Source organism: Acanthisitta chloris, unplaced genomic scaffold (genome assembly GCF_000695815.1).
Source record: "Acanthisitta chloris isolate BGI_N310 unplaced genomic scaffold, ASM69581v1 scaffold14355, whole genome shotgun sequence".
In the NCBI taxonomy this organism is placed as follows: Eukaryota; Metazoa; Chordata; class Aves; order Passeriformes; family Acanthisittidae; genus Acanthisitta; species Acanthisitta chloris.
The window spans coordinates 1-6222 of record NW_008675448.1 but is presented as its reverse complement, the minus strand read 5'-3'; the positions used below and the strand labels follow the sequence as shown (position 1 = coordinate 6222).

The window sequence follows — 6222 nt, the reverse complement described above, 5'->3', positions numbered from 1 at the left end:
TTAATTAAAAAAGAAAACCCCAGGTACATCAACTGTCCATGGCAATGGTACTGTTTTCTCTGCTAGCTTTCCTGCTTAGCTCCACCCTTGGCATCCAGGATGCTCAGTCCTGTGGGCAGCTCCTCCCCAGAGTTCACCACTCCTTCTGTGGTTTCCGAGGAGCAGCAGTGACCTCAGCAGGTTGCTGCTGCCCAAGGGGAAACTGTACTGTTTTCTTTCAGTTTTTTTTCTCCTTGTTGCCTGTAGGTCCTGTACATTGGCAGAAGTGCTTAAATTCTTAGTACTAGCCTACCTGTGGTGAAGAAAATCGTGTTTGTGGCTGAGTTCAGAAGTCAGCTCCAGAGGGGCTGCCTTCAAAGGAATGGCATCACTGGTGCAAAGCCAGCCAGTTTGACTCCACAGTGCACAGAGGCAGCTGTGTCCCACAGAGCACTTATATCTCTCAGCCTTTGTGCTGAGACGTGGCGATTTTTAGGGAATGAGCTACTTGGTGTTTTATAGAGCTCCAAAGCTGATGGTTAGTATGTGGGTCATAGTACTTACCTTCCAGTACTAATATGGTGGGGAACAGCACTGTGGGATGTGTGTAAACCTCACAAACTTTCCTGATGAGTGAGCTTGAACAACAGACCTGGAATAAACTAACTGTAGATCCCAGGCAGAAAGCAAGCATGAAGCTAAAGGGAAGTTGTCCAGCTTGAGTACTTCAAGAAAAAGGTGATTCACCTAGCATGCTTTCAAGTCATCTAAAGTAAGGTCTAAGTGGTAATGGTTTTGCATCATGGACTCATAGTCAGAACTGATTTCAGCCTCCCCTTTCTCAGACTCTGAACAAGAGCTTTCACTCTCCCCTGTGTCAGTTGTACTGTTAGCTGCTGTACTCTGTGCAGGGCAGCAATTTGGGAGTTTCTATGTTTCCCTTTCCTTTCAATGTGTTCTTTCAAAATGCAAGTGTTCAGTGAGAAGTCATTTATCAAACCACATTTTTGTTAGTTAATATTTATTTTCCACCTTCACCTGTTTAGAATCTTCAAAAATTGCAGTTTTGTGGCTTTTGTGGTTTTACTGTATCTGCTGAATCATAACCATCACCACATCCCCTAGTCTCTCTGGAACTTCCTTTGATAGCTTTATCCGAGGCATTTGGACTGCTGAAGGACCAGTGAGTATTGTATTTTAATTCAAAATTATCCCCAACAATTTCCAAGTGGTCACTTTCAGTCTCAACATTTTCAGCTTTCTGTACCTCTGTCTCTTTATTATTGGTCTGATCTCCTCCTCAGAATCAATGTCACTATCAGAAACACTTGTATCACTTTGAGCTGCAACTCCACTAATATTGCTTTGATCTGGTAGGAAAACGTATCACTTTGAGCTGCAACTCCACTAACATTGCTTTGATCTAGTAGGAAAACTTTCCCTAATATTTCACTATTAAGATTCTTTGTTGGAGGCAGTTCAGACTACTCACTGGGTTTGGATTTTGATCTCTGATTGAGCTGTGGTGAGCCTGTGTGTTTTGAATGTGACTGGCACCCAGAGGGGATAGCTGCTGCTCCATTCTGAGCCTCACTGTCCAGTGGTCTCAGCTTTTCAGGTGGTTTCCTGGTTCCAGTGAATTCTCCTTGATGCTTCTTGCTTGTGCTATTATCCGTCCCTCCCAAGTGCCAGGTGAGCTCGGACACAGGAACTGTGTCAAGTCTGGCTGGCCTGTGTGTTTTGAATGTGACTGGCACCCAGAGGGGATAGCTGCTGCTCCATTCTGAGCCTCACTGTCCAGTGGTCTCAGCTTTTCAGGTGGTTTCCTGGTTCCAGTGAATTCTCCTTGATGCTTCTTGCTTGTGCTATTATCCGTCCCTCCCAAGTGCCAGGTGAGCTCGGACACAGGAACTGTGTCAAGTCTGGCTGCACTAAGGTTATGTTATGGCAATATTTTGATGGTCATATTTCACAATGTTAGTCTGAGTTAAGGAATGAAAATATGACTCCCCCAGCAAGCACCATTCAGTCTCTACGAGCAGCCTGGATTCTGCACGACAGGACACCAAAGAGTCCTTTTGCATGTTGTGACCATAAGCCTTTAGGCAACTGACTTGCAGTGTAAAAACTGATTCAAATCACACAAACCTAGGGCAAGATTTACTGAGGAGATTCAGTAAGTTAAGTCTGACATAGTAATCAAGATTAAGACGAGCTGTGGTGAGCCTGTGTGTTTTGAATGTGACTGGCACCCAGAGGGGATAGCTGCTGCTCCATTCTGAGCCTCACTGTCCAGTGGTCTCAGCTTTTCAGGTGGTTTCCTGGTTCCAGTGAATTCTCCTTGATGTTTCTTGCTTGTGCTGTCATCCGTCCCTCCCAAGTGCCAGGTGAGCTCGGACACAGGAACTGTGTCAAGTCTGGCTGCAGCTTTCTAAGGTTATGGCAATATTTTGATGGTCATATTTCACAATGTTAGTCTGAGTTAAGGAATGAAAATATGACTCCCCCAGCAAGCACCATTCAGTCTCTACGAGCAGCCTGGATTCTGCACGACAGGACACCAAAGAGTCCTTTTGCATGTTGTGACCATAAGCCTTTAGGCAACTGACTTGCAGTGTAAAAACTGATTCAAATCACACAAACCTAGGGCAAGATTTACTGAGGAGATTCAGTAAGTTAAGTCTGACATAGTAATCAAGATTAAGACTGTTAAGCAAGTGTTTTTCCATAAGACAAAAGAAGGAAAGGAATTGTACCTATGCCCAAACAACAGGACAAGGATATTTTCTTTTTTTCCTGTTGATTCCTAAGCTGCAGGACAGGCTCTGCCAAATCAAATTTACCAACCACCCATTTCTAAAAGAAAAGAAAAATAATCACTGTTTAAAAAGAGGTGAAAGTAACCCTGGAATAGAGAAGATGTTTATTCTTGGATAACAAGAACACCAATAATGACCCATCTGTGACTAGTTCTGTTGTGTTTACTCTCTTTACTGAGATATAGCCCTCCTGTGCAACTTGGCCAACTTCCTTCTCAAAAAGGAAACAAACCAAAACCAGACAAAAAACCAAACTTCTACAACCTGCAAATAAAGAATGATAATAAATAACCAAATTTCTTTACAAGTACTATTTTTAACATAAGGCACTTGGTTTATGAGCTAACAGTGGTAACTACAGACAGGATCACTGTTATTTTGCTCTTTTCCCCTTTCCCACACACAAAAAAAAAATCTTTCCAAAATCATTCCCTGCTTAGCAAGTAATTTTGAAGACTTTGTAGTAAATATAATTTTTCTGGCCTAAATTTTTATTTTTAGTGATTTTATTCTTCCCTTTGTAAGCATGTGCAGCCCCTGACTTTGAATGTGCTGAAGCACAGAGGTTAGTTCCTGACAGCTCAGCCACCAAAACAGTATGTGCTGTACAGAAATAAGACACATTCTCTTTACAAGCTTTTAAGGGTGACATGAAGATATTCCCAACATACAGGAGCAACAAAGCATTTACCAATTGAACATGACAAGAGAACACAGTATGATCGAGATTATTTCCAGTCATTGCAAGGAACGACAGGAGCCTTCTACGTGTCTACACGAGGCATTTCTTCAGACTGCTTGTCACAGCTTGGACTGTCACCCTGAATTAAGTTTCCTGACATAGAGCATAGAGGTTTGGCATAAATTTAGATGCAATAAGCTTGTGCCCAGTTCTGGTTTCTGTTGGTTTAATTCTCTCATACATGTAACCCACCATACCTTATGGTCTGGCACCTCTGTACCTGGCACTGCTTTCATGGGAAAGTCCACAACTCCAGTCTGTTTCAATGATTCCAACACACATGTTTTGTGATTTCTCTGTGGCTCTTCTTTCTGCAGCTTTGCCTCCTCCCTCTCCATGGCAAGTCTGTACCAAAAAGTGATCGTACATGAAAAAAAGGTCTGATTTTGTGCTAAATTACTGTACCAAAAAGTGATCGTACATGAAAGAAAGATCTGATTTTGTGCTAAATTGTAGCTGGCAGTGAGCCCTCCAACAGACCAGCAACTATCCACTACTCAGGGAATTAGCATCTGCCATTTAATGAATAATGATGAAAAACATGTTGCAGTATTGAATATACATTAACAGTCCAACAGTGGCTATAAACACTGAGAGAATAAGGGTATAGAAGATGAAAGCACAACCATAATATTATCAGAGAAACAGAAAAAGGATAACTTTAGCAACAACATACACTTTTAAGAATTGATTTTTACCTGTGCAAAAAGCTTTCCTTGGCCAACTCGACTTGCAGTGTTCTCCCTTTCCATTTGGTTTTATTTCAAACTGACTTGCCTGCAAAAAGGAGAAGGGAAATTATTTGTTTTCTACATTTAAAAAAAGCACACCCTGAACTTCATTATAGGAGAAGGGAAATTATTTGTTTTCTACGTTTAAAAAAAGCACACCCTGAACTTCACTACGCCTCCTGTGACAGCCTGAGGTTTCTTCAGCATGATCTTATACCTCACAGCTGACGTGATGTAAGTTTGTATATAAAACGTCTAATACTCAAATCTTAGATGAGAAAAATCTACATCCAAAATTGAAATTCTCACTTCAAGTCTGTTTGGTGTATTTTAAACACAAACCTGAAACTTCAGGTGAATATGCCCTAAAGTTTCTACACTGCTGTCAGAAAAGGCTCTCCCCAGCTTCACTTCTTGTGCACTTTGAGAAACACAGTTAAAGAGTACTTAAAACAAAAAGAGAAAGTGTTGTACTTGGAACTTAAAGAACCTAAATATCAAGGGCTGGGTGTGCTCTTAGTCACTCTCAGCACCCTATTCCTAATGGCAGCATTCCCTGGATAAAAAGGCCTATTACAATCCCTCTCATTGGGTACAGGTATCTTCACCTACCATTTTGCTGCTACATATTTACACAGGTGGTTTTCTAACTCTGAAAATCACTTAGTAATCCAACTACTTTGGGAATGCACCTTGGCAGTAACTGCTGTCAGAGTGACATGGGCTCTCCTTCTGGCTCTCCTCTCACCTCAACTCATTCCCATGTTTCATGGACCTGATGATAGCATTTGAAGGACATTTCCTACACCTCTTCATAGAAGGCCTGAACAAAATAACAGGTTGCCCAGGGAAGCTGCGGCTGCCCCATCCCTGGAAGTGTTCCAGGCCAGGCTGGACAGGGCTTGGAGCAGCCTGGGCTAGTGGAAGGTGTCCCTGCCAATGGCAGGGGGTGGAACAAGATGGGCTTTAAGGTCCTTCCAAACCCAAACCAGTCTGGGATTCTATGACCCTCACAAATCACCTATTATTTCAGTGACAAGGAATCTTTTCAATCTCCTTACATCAATTCCTGAAAACTCCAGCAAAGCAGCTTCCATACAGTTGCAGCTTAAAGAAAATTAAGTGAATGACAACAGAACGAAACAGGCTCTGCCTTGACAACAACCTGATGTGACAGCATCAGGTGAATTATCAGTAATGCAGCTTGGCTCAGAAACACCAACTACTTTAAAATGAAAAATAAAAAGATGTACTTACACCCTCTAAGAGCTTCATCAGAAACACTGTCACTGATGTAAGCAAAAGTCTCCATAGGGTCTCCCGTGCAATGATAGGACATTCAGTTAATTTCTACACAGTTTCAGTGTTTCCTTCAAAACTGAAGAAAAAAATTCCATCTCACATTTTGAACTGACAGGAAATTAACCTACCAAAGATGAAGCAAAACTGTTAGCCTGATTGTCTTTTCTGGTAGCAATCACTGCATCTAAAATATGCTCAAACTTGCCAAATCTTTCTCCCAGCTCAGCTTGGAAATAGCAATGCCAAGCCCTCCAACATGAAAGTGTCTGGAAACCTGTTTCTTCTCCATGTTGAAGCTGTCACACTTGGAACACACATACACACTCTGCTTCTCTGCCAAGAGACAACAGCAGTTCATTTTGGCATTTCCCGGCCCCTCCCATAGCAGCGGTGGATCCAGCCGTAACACCGAACTACGGAGCAAACCATTCCATCAGAAGGACACAGAGCACCTCAGCGCAGAGCACAGCTTCGCTCGGCAGGAGGTGACACGCTCTGCTCCCGGGCCCCCAGCCACTAGGCGTTGGGGTTTGCTCCTTAACGCCTCGAACCCGGACCTGGAGCAGCACAACTAGTGCAAACGGCCCTTTACTACAGAGCCGCAGGGTTTTCTATAGGGGATGGGGATGGGGACGGAGAGGTAGCCCCC

At 42.8% G+C, this 6222-nt stretch overlaps 1 pseudogene; it reads right to left on the bottom strand.

The window, feature by feature from the left end:
* Nucleotides 1–1030: 1030 nt before the first annotated feature.
* On the bottom strand, nucleotides 1031–5862 carry LOC103803223 (annotated as a pseudogene).
* Between the last annotated feature and the right edge of the window lie 360 nt (nucleotides 5863–6222).